The sequence below is a fragment of the Marmota flaviventris genome, chromosome 3 (assembly GCF_047511675.1).
Source record: "Marmota flaviventris isolate mMarFla1 chromosome 3, mMarFla1.hap1, whole genome shotgun sequence".
Classification (NCBI taxonomy): Eukaryota; Metazoa; Chordata; class Mammalia; order Rodentia; family Sciuridae; genus Marmota; species Marmota flaviventris.
In genome coordinates this window covers 143529790-143555059 of record NC_092500.1, presented here as the reverse complement: position 1 = coordinate 143555059, position 25270 = coordinate 143529790, and the positions used below count along the sequence as shown (strand labels likewise).

General features: G+C 42.7%; 1 protein-coding gene across 2 annotated transcripts in view; it reads right to left on the bottom strand.

Moving 5' to 3' along the window:
- The window catches only part of Acsl1 (acyl-CoA synthetase long chain family member 1), a 65766-nt gene extending 51534 nt beyond the window's left edge, over nucleotides 1-14232 (bottom strand). The window contains exon 1 of one of the 2 annotated variants that reach the window (XM_027926913.2): nucleotides 14109-14232. The gene's annotated coding sequence lies outside the window, so the exon portion shown is untranslated. Of the gene's footprint in view, nucleotides 1-591; nucleotides 777-14108 lie in introns of those variants that run through there. The other variant, XM_071610496.1, reaches the window with a different exon arrangement.
- Between the last annotated feature and the right edge of the window lie 11038 nt (nucleotides 14233-25270).

Sequence of the window (25270 nt, the reverse complement as noted above, 5' to 3'; positions counted from 1 at the left end):
ATCATCAGGGAAATCTGTCACAAGCCCAGTGTAAAGAACCAGAGCAGAGGACGCCTTTAAACAGACATGAGTAGAAAGAGAGGGAGCATCTTACTGGAATGTCACAATAGCACAAGATGGTGAGAAAACCAAGGCCAGAGACCAATCTACACAAGTAATGCCTAACTTCTGCTGGGCCACTGACCCTGTCCACCATGAATACCCACATGATCACCTCACAAGCAGGGCTTGCAAGCCCCCTTCAGCCAGCCCCTGTTAAGAAACCGTGAGAACAGGTTCTCAGGGTCCTTCCAGTAGGAACACTCCATGGTCTAGAGATCCACATCTGAAATCCACCTAAACTCCCAATGTCTTACATGAGTGCCAGCACTTATCCTGTCACCCTGGCCTCTGCACATGTGTATTCAGCCCACTGTACACAAAGGTTCACCTCCAGCCACAGAGTTTGTATTATGAAAAAAGAGACTCAGAGCCAGAGGTAATTCACAAGGGCATCACTCTCTAAGGACACACATGGACACACTTGTACACACACACACACACACACACACACACACACACCTCCTGTAATTCTGGTAGACTTTTACTTACATTAGCATTTTATTTTCTTCCTGTCATTTATAAACCAAAAACAAACAATCAAAAAACAAAACAAAATCACCCCAAAACAAAAAAACAAAAACAAAAACAAAAAAACAGGTGCTCTGGATGTTTCTCTCCTTCTGAAGTTCCTCAAACTTTCATCAAGCTGAATAACAGCAGTTTGGATGAATATTTCACTAAGAAAGCAGACCTCAAATAAACCCACATAAATAGCAATCTTGCCCCAGCAGCAGCAAATTAAGAAATCCTGACATCTTTCCTTAATGCAGCAAGCCAAGCTGGCAAGATACTGCCACTCCTTGCCCCACCTCCTCCCCTGCACAATAGGCTATTTACAGAAGGCTGAAAGCACCCCCTTTGTTTGACCCTAGCTGGGCAGAGCTCAGGCCTCTGAGAGGAACAAGAGAGCAACAGCCAGGCCATTTGCTGTTCTTTCAATTTGCCACTCCAGAACTATTGGATTCTTGCTCCTTCACCCTGGCTGGCAAATCACCTAAAGCTAGATTTGCTTAAGCCACCACCTCCTGAACCAAAAGAGCAGTCAGGCTGTCCCTAGAGAGAGGGAGGCCCAGACGCTCCAGAGAGACGCCAGCATCTCCAGGTTAGAGAGGAAGGCAGAGGTTGCTGTCCAAACCCTCCCCATGCTGTGGCACTGCTGCCCTTGGCAGAAGAAGGACAAAGACCATTTGGGTAACTTTGGAATCCCATGCACAAATAAGCTTGTAGAAATAAGCCTGTAGTTCCACAGAGAATTAATTATTCCCATCCACGGCCTTGAGACTTTTCTTCTCAACTAAGTACAATCAATAAATTTTAAACCAGTGGGTTTTTAATTTTCATTAAAGGGATTCAATGGATTATCAATTCAATTTCCATGAAGATTAAAAATGGAGGAACAAAGCAAACAAAGGTGGCCCTGTTTTTACAAACTTGATTTCATGAACTCTTCAAGTCAAGCTGAATCTGAATACTCCAACACTTACACCACTTTCCTCTCATCCCTCCTAAAGCCATCAGAGAAAGAATGGGACACAACACTTTCAAAGGCAAGCATAATGCAATACTATTTTTTTTCTTTTTAACATTTCATTAGTTATACATGGACGCAATATCTTTATTTTGTTTATCTGGTGCTGATGATCGAACCCAGTGCCTCACATGTGCTAGGTGAGCGCTCTACCACTGAACCACAACCCCAGCCCCTGCAATATTATTTTTTAACCAATAAGATCAGGGCCATACCTTGCCCATTCAGGTTGGCCACAGGTAACAACTATTATGTGTGCCACTGCCAAAATAAAAAATACCAAATGTGACATGTCCAACTCGAAAAGAAAAATTTTGAGATGTAGATGAAATAGACAAATATTTCCTTATTTCCATATTCATTCAACTCCATATATATTTAAGTCATCTGACAAATTACTTTGAAAATACTGTTTTTTAAAAGATTCACATTCCATTAATATTTTACTCAAATTCTTTAAACATGCACATTCAAACAAGGTCTTAGTTATCTTTAAAGCCATTTTCTGAGGCATCTAATCGTTTTCTGTGTGATGCCATCACATATTTCCCTTTCATTAAATTAAGCTGAAGCATTTTCCAAAATCATGCATGTACCTACTACTGAAAAAAATTCTCAGATCACAAGAACCTATTTAAATAGAACAGTAAAGAATTTTGTCCTATAGATCCACATTTATATAACTAAATCTCATGCTTCATTGTTTCAACTGATTTTTTTTAAAAAAGGGTTTTATAACAATATCTAACTCTGGCCTTTGTAAGTTCAAATACCAAGAACTAGTTGCCCAACTAGTTTTAAATTTGTCTTAAGAAGGGTCAAATTCAGTGATTTTTTTTTTTTTTTTAACCTTTACAAGGACCCAAGACTAGGATTGGCCAATATGGTTTCAGGACAAGCAGTTTTCTCTATCTGAAGCCATTTGGAAAGTGGCTGACAGCATGCCCTATAATGTGAGAGCTTTGTTAAGACTTTAATATTAAGACTGATAAAGTATTTGGGGGAACCCTTCTCTTATATTGGAGTCTAAGAATTATTTCATATCTAGATGGGAGTACAAACTGAGGAAAATTGGCAGACCCATTCCTGAAGCTTGAAAGTAAAACATTTAACACAGAGACATACACAAAGGGGTTTTTGAGTAAAAAAACAAAAACAAAAAAAAACCCAACAAGGTAGCAGTAAATGCAAAAGAAACCCAAGGCGCATTCACTTTCCACCACAGCTGCATGGAGGGGTACATGACTAGCTGGCCCTCAAAGGATGGGTATAGTCTTAGAAAATGGAAAGGGGTAGACCGGAAGTTGGTTTGTGAGCTACCAGTCCGACTTTTAGGGCCCTTCCTTCACGTGCAAGAAGTAAGGGTCTGTAATATCGCACTCCTCCAGGCAGGCGGGCTCCCCTACAGGGGTCAGTACCAACGCCCATGTGCCTCTGCTCTACCTCTGCTCCCCTGTCCCTGGTGCCCCCAGGATCCTTCCTCAAGAAGGTCTACCCCCAAACCTGGCTGTTCTGCATTTCCCTCTCCCCCAATGCCCCCTTCACCTACAATTCTCCTTCCCTGATTCTTTTTGTAATGTCTGAATCCAAGCCAAAGAGGGCAGAGGCCACGTTTTTAACAAATTCTTATACGCTTCCCTCAGGGAGAAGTAATTAGTCCTTCTTCTGAATTCTAGCAACACTTCATTTGCCTCCCTTGTATGGTACTTAGCACCTCCTGTTTTGTGCTTATAGTGGGTAACACTTAGTAACTCTAGCTGCTTCTCTTTCTCCTCCAGCCATTAGCCTTAACATAGTGCCTAGCCCCAAACAGATACTTGAGGAATATTTACTGAGTCGTGAATGGCCCTCTGTGATACTGATCATTTCTCAACCCTAAGTCCCTGGAGGATGTTATTTATTTAAGAGTGATTCTCCAAAGAGGAAGGGGGCCTTCAAAACATTCCCCAACTGCAGTATTCTCCTTCCTCTACCCCATCCCCCCCCCCTCAGAGTTGCTGGGAGTCCATGTACTAGAAGGGAGTGAATAGCATTTCCTGGGTAATGGGTAGGGGCAGGGGCAGCTAGCAAGACAATGATTAAAAGTCTGCGTAAAATATTATCTTATCCCTGTACCATGATGTTTTATGTTTCTCAAATTGTTTCACTTACTTGTAATGCCATTCCAAGAACTCTGTCAACACTAAGGGGCAAGGTCCTCTCTTCCCCGTAGAAGACTTTCAGACACACATTTAGACACATGACCGCTGATCAGCTTAAAACGAATCAAGGCTTTCCACAGGGAGGGGAAGAGCTAGCACCTTTCTTAGGTAGAAAAGCAAATGCCATAAGAACTCAAGCCCAGAGAGCCACACAAGGGGTGGCCAAGTCTGAGTGAGTTTTGCTCCAAGCCAGTGAGCAAGGCCAGGTTTCTTCTAGCACAGGAGCTGGAGGACCATGTGAGGGCTCTGGAGAGGAGGCTGCTTCCAAAACACTGAGAATGCTGGGTGGGTGGCTCTCCCAGATGTAAGGAATGCTGACAACAAGACTTGCCCAACATGCTCCAGAGCAATAAATAACTACATAAACCATATAGCTCTCCTCCCTCCTCTCAACACATAGATACAAAGAAGACTATCATGGATGCCCACCTAGGAAAATGATAATTATCGTTTGGACATGCCTGATGAAGATATTCAAGTCATGTGAAAGACTGTGCAGGACCACAAGGTTAAATTTCAATGAGATGCACTTATAAGGGAAAGCTTCCATTCAAAAAATTCCTAAAAGAAGGAAGTTTCTTCCATTTGTCTTCAAATACTGTTTTAACACTGATTTCTGCCTAAATATCATGGCAAGACAGGGAAATTCACTGACGAGCTGGAAAAGGAGGGGGCCTGTATTTCCCACCTGCTCCACAAAGGATTTAGGGTGGTAACCTGTCCTTGTTAAAGAATGACAGATGGGATATAAACCCCTCCCAGAAAACACATATCTAAGCTCTCACCTTCTGTTCTGTGTTGGGCTCTGGCTCAGCTACTGACCAGGTAAAAGATCTCACTCCACACAAACAATCCTCTGAAAATTGTAGGGAATTAGAGAACTCTCAGTAGTCCCTTGCACACAGAAGGCCATCACCATGAAGATAAAGCATTGCCAGTGTTTTTTCTACCTTCAGCAATTTAGGATACCAATGAAGACAAACACACCCGCAAGAGCAAACCCACCCGAATAAGATGGGGATGATAACCTCAGAAGTAAATGCTGGGGGCTGGGGTGCTCCCTGGAGAAGGGAGAAGGCACTGTGTATGGACTGGAGGTCAGGAGGAGGGCTCAGAGCTAAGGGTGGAACCAGGCCAAATCTAAATAGGCAGAGACAGGTGGGGGTGGGGAGACATCCTCAAAGGCTAGACCATGCTGGGAGCCTGGAGGTGGGCAGGGGAAGCCAGCTTCCTTAGGCAGAGGCCAGGTCAACATGTTTGTCAATAGAGGGGTGTACAGCTTATATATCCCTCCAGGTCCTTGCTGGAGCCCAGGCCAGTGTGGGAGATGGAAAACACACCCAGTCCTTGTCCTCAAGGAACCCACATGGCCTAGCAGCTCCCAGAGGTCACAGCTATCAAATACCATGACCTGGATAAGGAGGCTGAACAGGACACAAGATTGGGTAGAGTTACTGACGCCTCTTAAAATAGATCAAGGTTTCAGAGTGACCGATGAACTAGAGAAATGGCTTAGCAGAACAGGTGTGAGAAGCAGACAGACACAAAGACGGATTTCTACTCAGAAAAAAACCAGCTACTCTCAAAGTTGGAGAAGTCACTTTTCAGTGTTTACAGATTTCAACAGGTAACTGCGGTTCCTTTAACCCATTTTGTCCCATTGTCCCAGATATGGAACACCTATAAAAACTTAAATATAGCATATACCATGTAATATAATTGTATGCTCTATAATATAATTCAATTATTATAATAAGAATATAATTATATTATGACATGATAATTATCACAATATCAATATAATATATATAAGCCTTAGATTATAATTTCCAACTTACTTTTAATGCACCTGTGTCAGTTTTGTTGAAATATTCACAGAATTGAAAACTCAGGACTTTACAGGTAAAAAGCAGAAGCAAATGAAATCTACAAAATGTTAGTATGTGGTGAAGTTCTTCAGGACTCAAGAGGGCATTTAAAGAACATGGGACAACAGGTGCAACAGAAAAGGTTGAGCAAGATTTTGCTCATTGTATGTGGAGGGACAAGAGAGGTATTGTCTGATACCACAGGACATGAGTTAAAATTACACTGAGCTTTCAGGTAACCATCAGAAGCAGTGACTGGCCCTGGGAAGGCTAAAAACAAAACAAATCTAAAAAGTTGTCTAAGATTATAGAATAATGACACTCAGAGAGCAGACAGAGGAGAGAAGAGGAAAGGAGATTGTCCTATTTGGTTATGACCTGCTTTGAGTAGGTGACATTAGCTTCAGGTCTCTATATTCCTTTTATGCTTTTTTCAATTTTTATTCTGAAAAGTTCCAAGTCTTATTCAGTAGTAGACAAAGTGTAATAAAACTACCATATCTCCATTACCCGAGCTTCTCATTCAACCATAATCAACATTTTGCTAATACTGTTTCATTTTATCCATGTTTAAAAAAAATTTTTTTTTAAAGTAGTCTCAAACATCCTGTCATCCAGATGACACTTCTGAGGTTTCAACAGTTCTATGACTTTACAGTTCAGGAAATCATTTGTGCAGCAGTAAGACTGGCACATATACTGTACCCTGTCAACTGCCCAAAAGTTTAAACAAAGGAGACCAACTTAAACACTGACTTGAAACAGTCAATTCAAATTGATACTTAATTGTCAAGCAAGAAAAAGGTTCATATATTCCGTTTGGACATATTCTCTGAGTACCCACTATATGTCAAGCACAGCTCCAGCCTTGGGGCGGGGGGGGGGGGGGAGAGAAACAAACCAATCTGAGAGAGAACACGAACCAATTGAGGCTTCTGCATTGTTAAGTTTTTCTCCTGAAGTCAGAAACCCATTCTAACATGGATCACAACCTAGTTTTAGAGAGGAGTTTCAGTTTCTATTCCCCTTCAACTGGCACATTGAGTCATCTTCTTTTTAAAACTGGCATTCAGAAGTCTCTTGCCATGCCAGTGGTAGAGTTAACTCTCTGTTTCTCTAAGCTTGTAATAACTACTGTTAATAGTTATAATCCAATGACTACTGTTAATGTTATAATCCAATTAGTAATAAATATGTCCCTAATTTAAATGATTTTCATAATCTATACACATGTATCGTCCATAAATATTTCCTGAACACTGTAAAACAAATAAGAATTTAAATAAAGGCAAAAAATAAACAAATATCTATGAAAGTTCTAATATTTCCATCCTGTACCCTAATAGATGGTCTAGCTGTCCCCATAGGGTGAACATTTCCCCATTCTGAGAACTATCTGACAGTGTGCTGTGCACTCCTTGTGGCGTCTGTTGATCACCTGCCCGATGGAGTAGTTTCCTCCTATGAGTGACAATATACAAAACAGCTAACTGCAGAGCTTGCCACATTTGAGAGGCAGAACCACAGAGTCTGTCAAAAGAAACTCATATGCAGGGGGAAGACCAAGATTCAACATCATCCAGTGACCAAGAGAGACATGCTGGAGAGGGCAAGCACTGCTGGTGACTGTCACAGGTCATATTTAAGAAGCCAAATGGACTGGGCTGGCTGTTGTGGTGGAAGGAGAATCTAAGCCATGGGGGCCACATTGGACTCAGAGTCTAGCCTCATCTGAGGAGGTCTGTCCTGGATACCTCACAGCTTCAGACCCTACCCCAAAGGCCAAGGATCCTCACCTTTCCTGAGTTCTAGAGAAGTCTTGCCATCACCAGCAAGAGAAAAAGGAGAGGAAAACAGACCGGTGCAACGTTACAGGTAACCTATAAGGCGGGGCTGCTCAGCCACACCCTCTGGACTTCTGTTCCATGCTTCATGAGGTGAGGGGCTGGACTGCTGAGCAGACTAGGTCCCCGCCCACTGCACATGCTGGAACACCTAGGCACAATGTGCACGACTGTCCTACAGAAAGAACAAAGATCTATTTGACCATTTCACTAGTGGCACAGAAACGTGGTACAGTTTTAAAACAGAAATACCAGGTAAATGAAGACTATAGTACAGTTATGTAAGATTATCTAGAATTTGACACTAATCTCTCCTCCCACATCCTGCAAAGCCCACAGCCACCTGCTTCTAACATAAGTGAAACAAAACAGAAAGAAATCCCTCAGAGGTACTCCTAAGCTCAAAGTTTACATCCATGAAGACACAGGTTTTGGTCTTGAGATTTTTCAATTCCTTGAGCTTAACTATAAGATCTAAGCTATGCATAAAATAGAATAGACAAACCTGCAACATTAGATGACAAGAACATATATTCTTGTCAGGAGCCATTTCTATGGGGCTCTCTGAATGTTTCCTAGTCTGAATCAAACATCAGATAATATGACATACTTAAGAGCACTAAGGTGCTATGTTAAAAGTTTCTGAAAACACAGAAATGACAATGACTAGTTCTCTTGCATGCTCAAGTCTTTTAAGAGTGTGGCTGGGGTGCCTATGTGAAGAAGCAAGAAACACACACAGGAAAAGGCACATGAAGGATAGAGACAGGGATGCTATTAAAAATATTTAATGACCAATATGGCCAGACATTAACCAATCAGAAAAGACTCAGGCCACTGCTCAGACCAGAAGCTCTGTTAGGCAGTGGATGAGTCCTTTGGTTTCTGAATTAGGGGTGGAGCTCCCTGGGGCAGCAGCAGTTTTCTAACTAGCATGGGAATAATGCAACATCTTCTCCACCTGCAAGGCTGCTGATGCCTTCCGGCTGAATGTCATTGAGCCTCAGGTTACAGTGAGTGATGGAGTATGAGAAAGGGCAGAGTTACTCCAGGAGTGACTCTAAAGAGCAGGGTTCTGAGGAATGGCATTCCAGATGGGCCAAGGTAGACACACAGGGGGGTCTGTTCTGGATACTCCACAGCTTCAGTCCCTACCAGGACACAGGACGGCCACTGGGGCATTGAGACAGTTCACATACAGTCTTGGGGCACAGCCCTGTGCCACCAGCTTATTTTCTATAAATCACAGTACACAATGATTTGGTAAAGGTAGGGCAAATAGCAGGTTGAAGCCAAGCTGTAGAAAGTCCCAGGAAATAAAGACGTGGGGCCTTACAGAGAAGGGCCCTAACAGTTTCTGCTCAAGAGGGATACAACCAGACCTCTGCTCCAGAAAAAGTAGTCACTGTTCCTCCTGCCGCGTTTAACTAAAGGCTTTCATTGTCTAACCCAGAGGTGACAGGCTCCAGACTAAATGAGCACTGTCTTCAGAGTGATCTGGCAATAGTGTGTAGGTATTGGGCAATATTATACAGAGAGTGGGCTAGAATAAGCAGAACCTGCTGACTTGATGGGATTTCAGAACATAAGTCAAGGACAGCAGTGAGGGCCAGCCATTCCCCAAACAGGCAAAGGGCCCAGGAACAAAACTCCTGTGTGTGTCATGGCCAGAGGCTGAGTCACCTCTTCTCCCTGCACCACAGTTACTGCATCGAAAAGATGAGTGAGTTGGGCTGCTTCAGAGCTTGGGGTTGCTCTGCAGAGCCTCCAAGGCAGCAAGGGAGAACAGAAGATACAACCATATCTGTGTGATCTGCGATCCCGCCCATACTCAGCCTCCCCATTTCAACCACAGCAGATCTGTTCTTATTTATTTCACATCTTGAAGTCCCACCTAAAATTTCACTAGGAAAAACAGATTCATAATCACTAGTGATGCTACTGTGCCCTTTGAGCCCTCAAAATTCACAATTCTCTTGTCTATGACAAGTTTTCGATATGATCTAGAACATGTGGAGAAGTCTGTTTCTGGTAAAAGGGCCCAAAGAAATGCAGCAGAAAGCAAACCTATGTTTTCACAGAGAGGCCAACCTCCTACACAGCGAGCATTATTCCACCATCTGTGGTAAGCCTGGGTTCCCGTGCGCACCTGGAATGTGCTCTTTTCCTCTGGTACACCTGATGCATTAATCATGTGTCCTGACTCTTCTCCAGGCTTCCAAGACCAAGTTCAAGGGCAGACAAAGCCACTTACACTTTAATTCTCTAAAAAAGCAAATGATATCATCAAGCACCGAACCAAGCTGAATCAAAATTTGTTGTCTCTTTCAGCACTATGGTGGCACAAAGGGAAAATTCATGGCAGGTTGTAAATAAGATAGAGAAAAAAAATAAGGAGCAGTGATATAGAAAAAGGAGACTCAGCACAGTCCTGCTTTGCCACCAGCTGAATAACTTGGAACTTTCCAGCCTCTGCCGCACTGAGAATCCTTCTAGCTCTTGAGGGTCAGCAAAGCCAAGCAACCAGGGCACAGGCCCTGAAGTCAGACTGTCTAGGTTCAAATCCTGGAAGAGTCAACTTAACCTCTGCACCTGTTCTTTTAACTTTTGTAAAGTATGGATAAGAAAGAGTGGGACCTACCTCATAAGGTCATTGGGGGGACTAATGAGTTTACATACCTGAAGCACCAAGAACTGTGCCTTGACCTGTGAGCTGCTATCTGTCACCCCTGTGATCCCTGAGCCTTGGCCCTGTTCTGGCTGCGGCCACCACTCTTGTGGCTGCCAGAGCCCTGTTTCACAGTTGACAGTTGTGCCTTGAGAGTGAAACCAGTCCCTGCTGCAACTTTCTCTTGATGACATATAAGGGTTTTCTGACTTACTGGATATGGGTATTTCTTCCACAACAAACCTCAGGGGAAAGTGCCAATTTCTACAGTAGACAAAAATGTGCACATAGACAGATAAGACATTCAGCATACGTCCCACTCAGAATGAGGAAATGGTCTAAAAGGCAACCCACATCTCCTACTCTGTTGCCCCAACTCCTTTCAATTTATCTTTCCAAACCATGAAAACCTTATTTCAACAGTTTTTCATTAGAACCCAAAAGTCCATTGAAACCCATACATTAATAAAAACAATTTTCAAATCATTGTCAATTTCAAGAGATTTAAAGCAGAACCTGATTTATTTATTTTTTTTAAAAAAACTAACAAATCTTGGTAAACTGCCTTGAAATAAATAGCTGTTCCTCAATATCCAGCAAGGAGAAGTAAATAAATTAAAACATATTCCATAAAGTATACAATGCTGTCATCTTTGAAACTCATTTTTTAAAAATAGTACATAACAACATGAGGGAAGAGTTCACAATGTAACTTTGGTAATTAAAATTAAATTGCCAAAATTTTTATCTTTGATTAACAATGTATGCTTTATGTTTTTTAAAAAAAAAATTGTTAAGAAAAAAAAAAAAAACGAGAAAATACACCAAAATGTTATAATAGTAGAAGACCTTTTTATTATTTTTTTACTTCCCCAAATTTCTATCATAAGCATCCCTTACTTTTATAATAATAAAAAATAAATAAGTACAACTGGGGAGGGCAAAATGGCTTTAGATAAATTTCAAAGTGTTTACTTAAAACTTGAGGACCAGCAAATAATTCTTGAAGAAATTTCCCAGGCCACCAGTTTTGAAATCATCGATTTAGGAATCAGCAAATACATTTGGAGGCAGATGTCACAGGGGCACAGAGCCTTTTCCTACCTCCAGGTGAGTTTCTGTCCAAGGGTGACATCCTTTTAGCCAGCCACACATCAAGGAAGAAGCCATCCGATTTCATCCCCCACTTCTTGATTCCTCTAAGGTTACAACTGACTGAATACTGTTAAGAACTTGTACATGACAGGATATCAAGAGCTGGGGAAAATTAACATAACTCACTCTGCCATGACTATCTCTTCTGCCATTACATATCACCCTAGGATTAAACAAACTAAAATTTCTTAGGAGTTGACATTCAGCATCTTATAGACACAACAGTCTCAGAGCTGCCGTTACAAACACTGGTAAAACTGCCTCTGCCTTCTAGTTCACAACATTCAGTTGCTACTTCAGGGCTTTAAAGTTCTCAGAAGCCCCTGGAAGAACTAACATGTACTCAACCATGGGCAGCTTCAGATCAGCTTTGTTCACTGAAAATTACTCTTCATGCATTAATGTCAAGAATATTCTAATGACCCTCATGTGTCTGTTTAAGCTGGATTGACAACCTTCAATAAAAATTGTGAAACCTTAATTCATCTCCTGACTGACCTCTGCCTGTTGGAGAGCAAGCTTATTTGCCTTATTTGCCTTAAAGGAAATTCTTTTCTATTTTGTCACATAGGAGAGGAGCATACTGCACAGGAGACTAGCACACTGCATCATCCAAACAAGACTGTCCATAAAACATTACTAATGGATTCTAACATAACAGAGTTTGGTTATAAGAGACAGTGAATGCAAAGGAATAATGGATATCTGTTTTAAAATGCAAGGTTGCTCAATAACTTCAACTGATCTTGGAAACTAATGCTCCTTTGAAGTTATGAATATAAACTTAGAAATTACTAGTATTCCTACAGACTTGCACTTTCCAGAGAGGAAATCTAGGAGAGAGGAGAAATCTCCAGCTATAAATGAACCCGATCTTTTCCCAGGCTCCTCCCCTAGACACACAGCCGTATTCCACAACACTGCCACATCAAAACTAAAGATGTTGGAAGACTTAGACGCAAAGTAAAACACTGTGGCATGCTGATACATTTTGAGTTATCCCGAACTTGACTCAGAAGCAAAGAGGTAGCTATGAAAACTGTACCATTATGGTATAAATAGATGGCCTTTCCCTACCTGCATTTGTCACATATCACTTCTTAAATGTCAAAAATTAAAAATCCCAGAGATTTCTTTTGAGTCAGGCTGCCTACAATAATAATAAAAATCCTGCCAAAATATGAATAACAGAGACAGGAAGGAAACATGTCAAAATGCTTATAATTATGAGGGAAGGGTGATTTTTTAGAGTCTTCTATATTTACAGTAAATTTAGAAAACAGAAGTTTTTAATATGCATACCTTATTTTGAGAGGGGAGGTATAAGTTGTACTGCTTTGAAAGACTTTCCCTTTTCCAGTCTAGAATTTTAGCTCTTTCATGCAATTTTAGTCTAATGCAGTCTTTTCATAAATGAGGAGATGGTTTCAGGGTAGGAAGGGATTTTCCCAATTGAGCCAAAACAAGAAGGAATGTCTCCCAAGACCTGGTCCTGTGTTTTCCACTATATCATCCTGCCCTTTCTTGCTCCAAAATGATGGGTTCCTTTTAGCTCGACCTTCTCAAGCCTATGGCATTGCAGATCATTAACTCAAAGTAAGTTTTGGGCAATGTCCACCTGAAAGAAGTTTCTGGTAGATTTTTTGCTTGTTTGTGTTAAGTCAACACTTGGTTTCTTTGGAATAATCACAGGTTAAGTTGTGAAAGGTGTGTCAGAAACTGCAATTTAACCAGTTTCTCTCACATTAATCAAAGGTCAATAACTAAATGGTACTGATTGATAGTTGGAGTATTTTGGATATTAATGCATCAAGATGCAGCTTAAAGGTCTTAACCAGGGCACTTGAAGGGCACTTTTATAATGGCTATTCTTAATTAGGCTCCATAACCTTGAGCTTGGGTGGAGTGGGGATAGGGTTTGCAAGCCCTGACATTCAACGCTGATTAGTTGGAGTCTGTCTCTAGATTCTAATCCACGCCTTCATTCAAGTCATCTGTCAAAGCTGGCCCTCTACGCTACAAAGTGATAGAGATCATCTTTTGTTGCCTAATTAAAAAAAAAAAAAAGGCCAGAGTGCCTTAAATCAATGATTCTATCACGGCTATGTGCAGGGGCTATGAACGCTCCTCTGGAGACACCGCGAGAATTTCTACATATGGCAACCTGCTTTTGGTGCTGCCTCTGACCCTTCAGCGAGCGTTCCGCGCAGGGGCCATCATCACACCCAGGCACCGGTCCAGTCTAGCTCCGAGCGTGGTCTGAGCGCGCCCTACAGACCCTGCCCCTGGGGCACGAGGGATGCCTGCAGCCGAGAGAACACCGTCCCGGATCGGGTAGGGCCACCTCCACGCACCTGGGCTGGGCCTCCTACTGTGGGCCGGGCCGGTCCCCGCCGCCACGCCAACCAGGGGCCGGTCCCGCGGCACGCGTCCCTCGGATACGCGGTGCACCAGCCCCGCGCCCGCGCCACCAGCGGGAAGCGGCGAGCAGGCAACTCGGGCTCCAGCACAGGAAGCAGCGGCGAGAGGGGCGGCCTGGGAGCTCGGGCTGCCCTGGGAAGCGAGGCCGCAGAGCAGAGACCGGAAAAAGGAACGTCTCCGGGAGCGGCGAGCTGTTCTCGCGCCCCCGCCGCGCACTGCCTGTGAGGATCGGCCCCGCGGTGCAACCTCAGCCCCGCGCCTCCGCCGAGACCCCGCGCCGCAGCGGGAGCAGCTGCGGCTCCCCGCGGCGGGCGCACTCACCTCCTCCGCTAGCCGGGCGGCTGTCACTGCAGTCCACTCCCAGCCCAGCGCCGAGTCCTGGTGCTATTTAAAGAGTCACCGCCGCCACTGCCCACTGGCTGCGCCCCCTCGGATGCCGCGGCCGAACTAGGCGGCTGTAAGTGCGCGTGCCGCGCCCGCCCCGCCCCACCTTGCAAGCCCTGCCCCATCCTCCAGGCCCCGCCCCCCCCGCTGGGCGCGTGCGTTGCTAGCGGGTGGCGGGCAAAAGCGGCTGAAGTCACCAGAACTGCCCTCCGGTTTCACAACGAATCTGAGGAAGGGCAAAGGGTAAATAGTAGTGCCCCAGCCCCAAAGGCCCGGAGACTGCGAGTCTGCGATGCCTTGAGGTGGGAGACGTCTTTTTGCACCTTGCACGCTCAGCCACCTGCCCCACTGACTTCTTGCCAGGTCCCCGGTGTTCTGCTCTGCGAATGTCTGGTGGTCAAAGAGTTTCCCTTTCCGTTTTTCTTTGGCACAGACTTACGCGACCCCTTTTAGCAGGATTTCACCACCGTCCCCACCCTGAGTTTCGCCATAGTCCCTGGCAGGGAAGACCTGTGTGGACTTCCGCAATGTCCTAGACATGAAGCAACCCTGGACAATTCAGGCCCCAGGATAGTTAAAGCAAAAGAGATTAGGCATTGCTGAAGCATCACATTCACCTGCTGAGTTCTTGCCATGCAGTTTTGAGGGATTCTATGGGATGAACTTTGAGGGATTTTCAGACACCAACGCAATTGTTTTCAGGCTCAAATCTCAAATGTTACTTTTCCTCTTAGTTCCTGAGGCTTGCCAGTATCTTTAAGCTCTAAGAGTTGTCCAGTTACAGTGGTGTTTGTACAAAGCATTGGGCAGAGGTCTAGTACTGCTTTGAATTTGAGGGATGAGAGAAGAATTATTGCTAAAATAAAGGCCTCTGGTGATAATGTTGTAGGGACAAACGAGGCCAGGCACCGAAGATAGCAGGAAACAGTTTTATTTGGCTGCAGCCAGGTTCAGAGGGTAGTGCCTTTGCTGTAATCAATCAATTACAATCCCTGAACCCCGAGTTCAGGGAGTTTCAGAATTTTATACCCACCATGTAAGGGGAGGGGCTCAGAAGTTCACAGTCTGCAGAAGCTCACACAAAAGCAGCTTTTACTGTTACTTTCACTGTTCTGGGCAAGTTAACTCTTCAAGGACAACACCTGAGAAGGAGAGAGCTTCATCTCCCCCTTTCTTTCCTCTCTCTGCCAGCTGTTACCATGCGCTCATTTGTAACTTATCTTAAAAATGTAGACATCTCTGTGAAGCCCAGCTCAAGGCCAGAGGCCTTGTTTGCACATTTCTTCAAAGTACTATACTGGATACGTTTGTGAAAAACTAGTAAGGGGGTGTCCAGCACCTGGAGTGCTGGTATCTTCTTGGCCAGTGGCCAAGTAAACAGGGTGACATGAAAATAGGAAGTTTATCTACATTGGACTCTTTTTCTGACAGTCCTAAAATCAGCCATGGTGAAAAGGGCTTTTCTGTGGAGAAAGGGGGTGCCACTTCAATAACATACCCCTTATTGGATGCTTAATATCAGACACTGCACATGCATGACCCTATCTTCATCATAACCCTATGATATGGTGCTATCATCATTCCCCTTTTACAGAAGAGGAAATGGAGGCACAGAGGTTATACGTCAGTTGAGGGCAAGACTACACCTGGAACTCAAAATGGTCTGCCTCCAGAGCATGAACATAACAATGGTGGGATTATACTGAGGTTTACACTGGTTAAAAATAGATGTGTTCCTTCTAGGCTCAAGCATATTCAAGTTGATTCCAGCAAATAATGGAAGGGGGAGAGGCACTGGGGATTGAACCCTGGGGTGCTTTATCAATGAGCCATATCCCTGGCTTTTTAAAATTTTTATACAGGGTCTCACTAAGTTGCTGACGTTGGCCTTGAACTTGCAATCCTCCTGATTCAGCCTCCCTAATCACTGAGATTATAGGCATGCACCACTGCACTAGGCAGCAAATAATATCTTAAAACACTTTTCCTGGGTGTCTCTAGAGCTTTTCCAGAACACCCAAAAGTAGCAATTGTATTTGTTTCCTCTCATACTGTGGTGAGCTCTGTGACATAGTAGTGGTGAGAGCAACCCACACACCAACAACTTCTGTAACAGCTGGCTGCTTCTAGCTCCCCTTCAAGATCTGTATCTTCCAGATGGACATGCACCCATTTAAATGAGAGAAAAAAAATAGACTCCACATTGATTTTTATTAGAAAAAAATATTTTTTATTAGAAAAAATAGATTGCACATTCCTTTACTGGCTAATCCTTGGTTTCTTCGCCCAGGTCTCTTTCTCCACACCATGATTTCATCATTTTATCCTCTCCTTTCCCTTCTTACTTTTTTGACCAGTCTGTGAGGCCCAGGGCATCCTTAGCCACTTTCCCTGTTCTGTAGTATATTCCTTTCCCAGGGCTGTGTAATAAAGTATCATAAATTAGGTGGCTTCAGCAATAGAAATTCATTGACTCACAGCTCTGGAGACTAGATGTATGAAATCAAGGAGTTGACAAGGTTGGTTCTTTCACAGAACTGAAAGGAAGAATCTGTTGCAGGTCTTTCTGGATTGCAAATGGTTGTCTTCTCCCTGTGGCTCTTCACATCACCTTGGCTCTACAAAGTATGTCTCAATTTCCCTTTTTATAAGGACATGAAACATATTGCATTAGGGCTCAACTTAATGACCTTATTTTAACTTGATTGTCTCTGTTAAAGATCCTATTTCCAAAATAAAATCACATTCTCAGGCCCTTGAACATATGAATGGGGAGGGAGGTACATTTCTTTCCATAACATTCAGGCAGTTGTCTCTGTATCTCTTCCCATTCCAAGACACTGAACTCAAACTGGATGCCTCTTCCCGGGCTCTAACTCTTAATACAAGTGATTTACAACTTTAGAGTGGAGAATGCACACAATCTGGAATCAGATCTGAGTTCCTACTCTCTCTGGCAGAAGCTGTTATATGACATTGGACAGCAACTTCATTCCCCAGCGCCTCAGACTTTCCCTCTAGAAATAAAGGAAACAAACTAAATAATCTCGATCTCTCAGGTGTATTCCAGCACTAACAATGAAGAAAAACAAAACAAAACTAAAACCTTTCTTCCTGACATTTCAAAATGTTTCACAGTTTGGAGGATTGTCCTGTGGCCATCAGATAGACTTTGATGGGAGGTTGTATTGCACAGTGGTTAAGAATACAAGCTTTAGGGTTGGGCAAATCTGCATTAATCCCTATTTTATCCTCTGTAAACAGGAATAATACCTACTATAGAACAGTGTCCTAGGGACTGACAGCCCAGGCCCTCAGCTTTCTCATTCAATGAAGGTTCCAGACTCTTTTTTTTTTTTTTTTTAAAGAGAGAGGTGAGAGAGAGAGAGAGAGAGAGAGAGAGAGAGAGAGAGAGAGAGAGAGAATTTTTGATATTTATTTTTTAGTTTTTTTGGCAGACACTACATCTTTGTTTGTATGTGGTGCTGAGGATCGAACCCGGGCCGCGCACGCATGCCAGGCGAGCGTGCTACCGCTTGAGCCACATCCCCAGCCCTGGTTTCAGACTCTTTAATTAAACGTTCCATTTTGTGACTTACAGAGAGGGGTACTAAGGATCAAACCCAGTGCCTCACATGTGCTAGGCAAGTGCTCTATCAGTGAGCCACAACTCCAGCCCAGCTGTGATTATTTTTGATCTTCTACATCTATTGCTTTCAATCCTCATCATCTGAAGTCAAGTTACATCATTCAACGCTATTCAATGTGCTTTGAATGCCAGGTCTTGGCCATTTTTGAAAGAGTTGTCAATCAGTAAATGATGCTCAACCTGTTTTGAGACACCATGTACAATAGGCATATAATTAATGACCCTCATGAAACGCTTAGTGCCTGGAGGGCAGGCACTGTGTCCCATGAATCCTCATGAACCATCCTACCCCTTCTCACTCCACTGCTAGTCCTGGGATGGTATTTACGTAATAGTACTCAGTGTTTAACTGGACATCTTTCTAACTATACACATGTAATCAGGACTAACCAAGGGTGGATTCAGGGTGTGTGGAACCTAAAGTTTATACAGTTGGGGGAGCTCTTGAAGAAAATTACAAATACGAAACTGAATACAACAGTGAATGTTTCTTTTGAATGAGAAAAGAAATCCCAGTAAAATACAAATTTTAAAATTTCAGTCTCTCTTGGGCCTTCAGTAGTGGGAAGGAAAAGAATGTTGCCCATTATCATTGCACCAAAAATTTCATGAAGTTCAGAAAAATAACCTAAAAATTTTAAAAAATTATTCTCTCCTACCAAAATAAGTTTTCTCACTGTTTTGGGCTGTGTACTCATTAGTGGTGTTTGGTATGAAATTTTTAATAAACTTTATTTTTTAGAACAGTTTTCAACTTATGGAAAAATTGCAGCACTCTCACCAACTTCTCAGCCACCTTCCAACATGATTCACGTCTTACATTAGCAGGGTACCTAGGATACAATCAGCAAGCCAGTGCTGTTATGTTAAGGTCTGTAAACAAGTCAAGATGGCGCCTGGCATTTTGCCAGAGGGAGTGGTTTGTGAAGTAACACCAGCGAGCCATTAAGTGTGGAGATTCCTTATTGGTTGACTGCTGTATCTAGTTTATGTTAATTAAGATAAGCTGTGTGGAATGTATATATACCCCTCCTGTCCTACAATAAATGGCTCCCACTCCTGCTGTATCAATGTACACAAGTTGCTCATCACCCCCCCCCCCGTTATTTTGCTGCAGCCAGACTTCAGCACTGATACATTAACTACGACTAAAATCCATTAATTATTCAGATTTCCTTCATTTTTACCTTTTTCTGTTTCAGGACACCAACCAAGATACCACACCACATTTACTTGGTATGTCTCTTACGTCTCCTTAGGCTCTTCTTGGCTGGGGGAGTTTCTTAGATTAACCTTGATTTTCAGGACCTTGACAGTTTTGAGGAACATTGGTCAGGTATTTTGCAAAACATCCTTCTTTTGGCAGCTGTCAAATGTTTTTCTCTTGATTAGAATGAGATTATGTATTGGGAGCAGGAAAGCCACATAAGATTTTTTTTTTTTAATTTGGTGGTACTTGGGATTGAACCCAGGGTCTTTTGATGCTAAGCAAGGCCCTATCACTGAGCTACAACATTGCTGGCCCCATATAACATTTTTTTGGGAGAGGGGTACTGGGATTGAACTCAGGGACACTCAACTACTGAGCCATATCCCCAGCCCTATTTTGTATTTTATTTAGAGACAGAGTTTCACTGAGTTGCTTAGTGCCTCACTTTTACTGAGGCTGGCTTTGAACTCACGATCCTCCTGCCTTAGCCTCCTGAGCTGCTGGGATTATAGGCGTGCACCACCACGCCTGGCCCCATATGACATTTTTAATAACACAATTTGTTATATAAAGAATAGAAAGAAAATCTAGTCTTTCAATCTTTCCCCTAACAAGACTGATGGAATTCCTCGAGATTTTTTTTTTAAATGGTACCAGGGATTGAACCCAGAGGAACTTTACAACTGAGCTACATCCCCACCCCTTTTTATGGTTTATTTTGAAACAGGGTCTCACTAAGTTGCTGAGGGCCTCTATTTATGCAAACTCACTAAGTTGCTGAGACTGGCTTTTGAATTTGTGATCCTTCTACCTCAGCTTCCCTAGTTGCTGGGACTACAGGTATATGCCACCAGGCCTGGACTTCTTAGAATTTTTAGTGGATATTGAAGAGAATGAGATCCATTGCTTTTTTTTTTTTTTAAGAGAGAGAACTTTAATATTTATTTATTTAGTTTTCGGCGGACACAACATCTTTGTTTGTATGTGGTGCTGAGGATCGAACCCGGGCCGCACGCATGCCAGGCGAGCGCTTGAGCCACATCCCCAGCCCATTGCTTTTTATTTTAAATGCATGCCAATTAGAAGAATTTTCTGTGGTATACCTTCTGACTATTCACATTTCAATCTGCATTCCTCTTCCCTGATCACATAAATTTCCAGGTGCCTTGATTTGGAGATATGAATCTCTGGCTTTGAACCTCCTGCCAGTAGGCTAGGTAAGTTGGCCCAGCAAGTGAGGTCGTCCTGACAGCATCCCTGATGATGCAAATTCCATGAATGTAGTTCCCAAACCCAAAGGAACATATACAACCAACACCAGTTCCCCTTAGCTGGGTTCCAAAAATGACCTTGGCACTACTGAGCAAGAGGGTAGTGACGGAAGAGACGGAGTAGAGTGATGGCTGAACCAACTGGTAGTAGCTAAATCATCTTTTGCAAAGACTAGAGGAACATTTAACTATGAGAGCGTGTTGCTAGGGTCCCTCCCTAAATTTCATGGGGTTGCTGTAAGTGATTGGCTCTGAAAATTAAACCATTAGCCTAAAAGTCAACCTAGTCCAGTTGGAAATCTTTTGGTACTGTCACTATGCCCCTGTTTGGATTTGCAAGTTCAACTGTCTTGGGCATCCAGCAGTGGGGAAGAAGGATGTTTCTACCAAACCAACACTGTTCTGTAACTACTGATAACTATCACATGGTCTTCAATGACCCTAATTAAGCCATAGTCTTACCCACACTCCTTGTAATTTTTAAATATAATTGAGCCACTGGCTTCATTCACTTTATGAGGAAGAGCTAGTCTGCAGAGACCCAGGCAGTAACTGTCCTGGGTATTTCTCTCCTCCTTCTGGGTCACAGTCCACCAGCTGCTCAGCCCCGCTGTTCAGGCCCTTTCCTGCCATTGAAGTTCTGCCCAACCTAGAGCCATCAAAGAGGCCAGTGCTTCCAGACCCCACCCTCCACCCCACACTATTTTCTTTCTGTTTCTTGATATGAGCATTTTAATTGGTCAATATCAAGATTTTATTTATTCCTCCATCTTCCTAACTCAATTGGCTTCTGATTCTCAAATGGTAGAATTCAAACTCTTTTCAACGTCTCCTAAGTTGACCTACAGAACTTGTACCTGCTTTCCTCATCAACCAGTTTGTCTGTTACCTTCTCCAGCTAGATGGAACTATCTGAAGGTTAAGGGCCAAAAGTATGGCGTCAGATTGCTTGGATTCAAATTCCATTACTTACTAATTAAAGACTTAAGGCAAGTAACTCTCAGATCCCTAGCTTTTTTAACTGCCAAATATGAAAGTGCATTGCATCAGATCTGAAATCTAAATCAATTATAAGATTCACTATTATTTTATGAATCCCTAAGGAAAAAAAATGCTGCTCATTTTAATTGCAAGACACCATCATTTTATGGTGTCTGTATCAGTTAGCTTTTACTGTATAAAATAACAAGTCACACCAAAACTGAGCAGCTTAAAACAACATACATTTATGAGCTCCTTATCTTGGTGGTTAGCTCTGGGGCTGGGTGCAGCTTCATGATTCCTCTGCTGGTATCTCTTGGGCTCTCTCCTGCAGATACTATCAAATGGTGGATCATCTAGAATTAGATATTCTGGGATGGTCTCTCTCACAGGTGTGATGGTTGGTAGACTATTTACTAAGGTCCCTCAGTTGTCTGCATGACCATTTCATCAAACTAATCCACGCGTGTTCAAATGTGATCTCGGGCTCCAAAAGCAGCACAGGGGATAAGCCTCAATGTACAACTGCCTTTCAAATGTCTACTTCTTGTTTGCTCTATTTGCATTGATCAAAACAAGTAACGTGTCATGTCAAAAATCAGTATGAGAAAGCACTATCCAAGCACATGGATACAAGGAAGGGGAATTGTGGTGGCCACTTTGCAAACAACCCACCACACATCCTAATTCCATAGATATTAAAGTCCGAAAAAAAATGTGTACCTAAGAACACATAAAATGTGGTAACAGTGCCTACTCAGAGGCTTGCCCTGTGAGATAATGTCTATATGGCATTTAGAACAATGCTTAGTCCCTGGTGAATGCTCTATAAATACTATTACTATTATTCTTGCTTCTCTTTGGGTAGCCTTTAAGTCTATGCATCTTTCTGCCTGAAACCTGGTAAATTCTTATGCATTCTTCCAAACCTAACTTAGATATTCCTTCCCCCAGAATACGTACGCACAGTTTGTTATTCCCAGAGCTATGTCAGCCTTTGCTTTGGTAGGTTGTAATTTCCATTCTTGTAACATCATGGGCCTGGCAGACATTCTGAATCTAGACCTCTTCTGCCCCCAAGCCAATCCAGTGCCTGAAGTTTGCTACATGTTTATTTAATTGAACTGCCAAGTCACCTCCAATAGAACTGCTTCTCATTCCCTTAGGTATAATCTCTCTTCCTTCTGGCAGTACACCTGCAGCTCTTTATCATGTGTCTGGTGTAGTACTTGTCACACTGACTTGCGATTACAGGTTTGTGTAATATGCCTTGTGTAATAGAATATACCTTACTCCATTCTGTTACACAGAGCTCCCTGCCACCCTGCCTACTATAGCAGTGTATATTGTTCAAACACCTGTTAAATGAAAAAAAAAAACAGAGTTTCCAATCTCTATGTTACTTCCAAGAAGGCTGTAACCAAAAGTCCAGAGTAGAATTAGATTTACTACTTAATCCATCTATGGCAGTTTTCCTCTCCATCCCTAGGGTCTCAGCTCCACTGGTTTCTCTCTTACTCAGATCACAACACAACATGGGCTTCATGTCCAGGTGTGTGAGGTCCGATTCCTGTCCCTATAGCCACTCTGACATCCCTGCCCAACACACACACACACACACACACACACACACACACACACACACACAGTGTTGTAAGTTTCTCCAAGTAGAACATGGAAAATGCTTGGGACTTGTGTCAGGTTGTTTGTCACTCTTTGCAGGGAGGACACCAGTACCTTCTGGAGTCAGTATATCAGCTTGGAGGGATGTTGAATCTGAGTGATTCGAGCAACCACCACCTTCTTCCACCTTGACTCTTACCTTCTTCTCCAGTGTAATGGGCAAATGCGAGTCCACATCTGCTTGTGACCAGAAGCTCACATCTTTGCCTTGCGAAGATCTTGAACAACCTTGGGAATCTGATGAAAGGTACAGATCTCCAACTCATAAACATTTCCCATTGTGCATTATGTGGGTTTCTTAGAGTCCCTAGTTACGATTCCCGGGTAAAATGGAAAGAGTACTAGATTTGTAATTAAAAAGATCTAAGTTCAAAGCCTGTTGCTACCTCTTCCTAGTTCTGTGACTGATCTCGTTGAACCTCACTTTTCACATCTGAAAAGTCAGATGTAATAGCTAGCACTTCAGGTTGTAAGGGGTCTGCCACATCATAGCTCCTTTATTCTAACTTCCCCATCCTTGCCTCCCAGATGTGTTGTATAGAGCTGGCAGTATGGCACGTGTGGGTGATGGGGTGGAGTTTCATTCTAAGTTTAGGTCTTCATGTATTTGCTTAAAAATATTTATTGAGCATTTACTATGTGCTAGCCACAATGGTAGGTGCTGGGGTGTGCAGGTTTCTGTGTGTGTGTGTGTGTGTGTGCACGTGCATAGTGGGCCCTGATCATGAAAGGTGTGCAAAGTTGAATAAATATGGGACCTCAAAAAGCTCCCAGTCTGATGACCTAGTGCCAGTCTATCCCTACAATGCAATATCTTCTAAAGTTTTTAGCACAAAACATTTTATCTAATTAATCTACTAAAGAGTTGTTGTATTATTGATTCCTTCAATACCTTGGTCTTTCTGATCAAAGTCTGACCCTTGTGTGGAACCTGTATATCTCTGTGCATACACATTCTCTTCCTTGACTGTTAAATTTCAATCCAAGAATCCTCATCAAGAATATTCTTGGGTAGTGAAAATTGAGTGAGGTGTTTTTGGCCTGAATATATTGAATACATGGTTTTGGAATTAGTTCAATGAGGTAAATATCGTCAATGTTGTCACTGACTGGGTAAAATTGATGATAATGTTGTACTCTGCAAAGCTAGAGTTTATTAAAATGTATTTTGTAGGCACTAAATCAGTGTCTCACAGAAAATACCTATTTTTTTTAATACTCACTAGGCTATTCTTTAATATAGCTCTCCATTCTAAATGCAGGCAGCTTATGGTGTTCTGGACATTTGGACTCACTATTGAAAATGTCTGGATGTCTCTGCTTTCAGGGTATCTTCTTCAAGTCAATCAGTCTAGCAGCCTGGCAGTATACTGCAGGTATATGAGGCTCGTACTTTGCCCCAAAACCTGGCTTTCTGGTAATAATCTGGAGAGACTAGATTTAGATAATTGTAATTTTCTGAAATCTCTGTCTCACTGGTGTTGTTCCTACTGAAGTGCCACATGCCAAAGTTCCCAAAATTTGCATATTAAGTAGAAATAATGCAGAGACCTAGTCTAAACTTTAGGTTAATTTTTCTGCCTTAAATTTGTCTCCTTTTCAAGTATGTTCATCTGTACTATCAACTCATTAGCCAAGCACCTACTATTTTGCACAGTGCCGTTGAGTGTAAAATAGCTGGCTTCTTGATCATAAGCAACAGAAATCAGTTATGACTGTTTTGAGTAGATCCAGAATTCATTGGAAGGAAACTGGAGAATTTTCGAGTGTGAAATATTTGATCTGGCTCAAGTGCCAAGAAGCAGGAAAAACCACAGCTATCTTTTAAGAAGAATAGTTTAATCAGGATGTTGCCATCGAAACTGTAATAACTGTCACCGTGCTGGATACAGGTGAACGCTGTTGCCACAAGCGGATTCCAGCCCTCCCCTCATCTCTGTTACGGTCATTCAGGTAAGAGCTTCCAGTTTTCTGTCTTTGGTCCTGTGCCTGTGCCCTCGCTGCTGTGGGTAGAGATAGAGAAAGGGAATCTGTTTTGTCACCTGCAGTTGCAAATGGGACAATGCAACACCGTCCCAGGCAGGAAGGGGTTAAATACTTGACAGTAATAACTGACAGTGGTCACCACATTCTGGACCAATAAGACAAATGCTAGAATTGGAATTGCTTGGGGGAGAGGGATTATTTGCTTCTTGGGGACTTGGTGTGGGGAAATAATAGCGAACTCTTCTGGTCCATTAAACTTTTGCTTGAGTTGTTTGCTTGCCTAAGTTCACCCTTGATCTCATCTCTCATATCTAAGTCT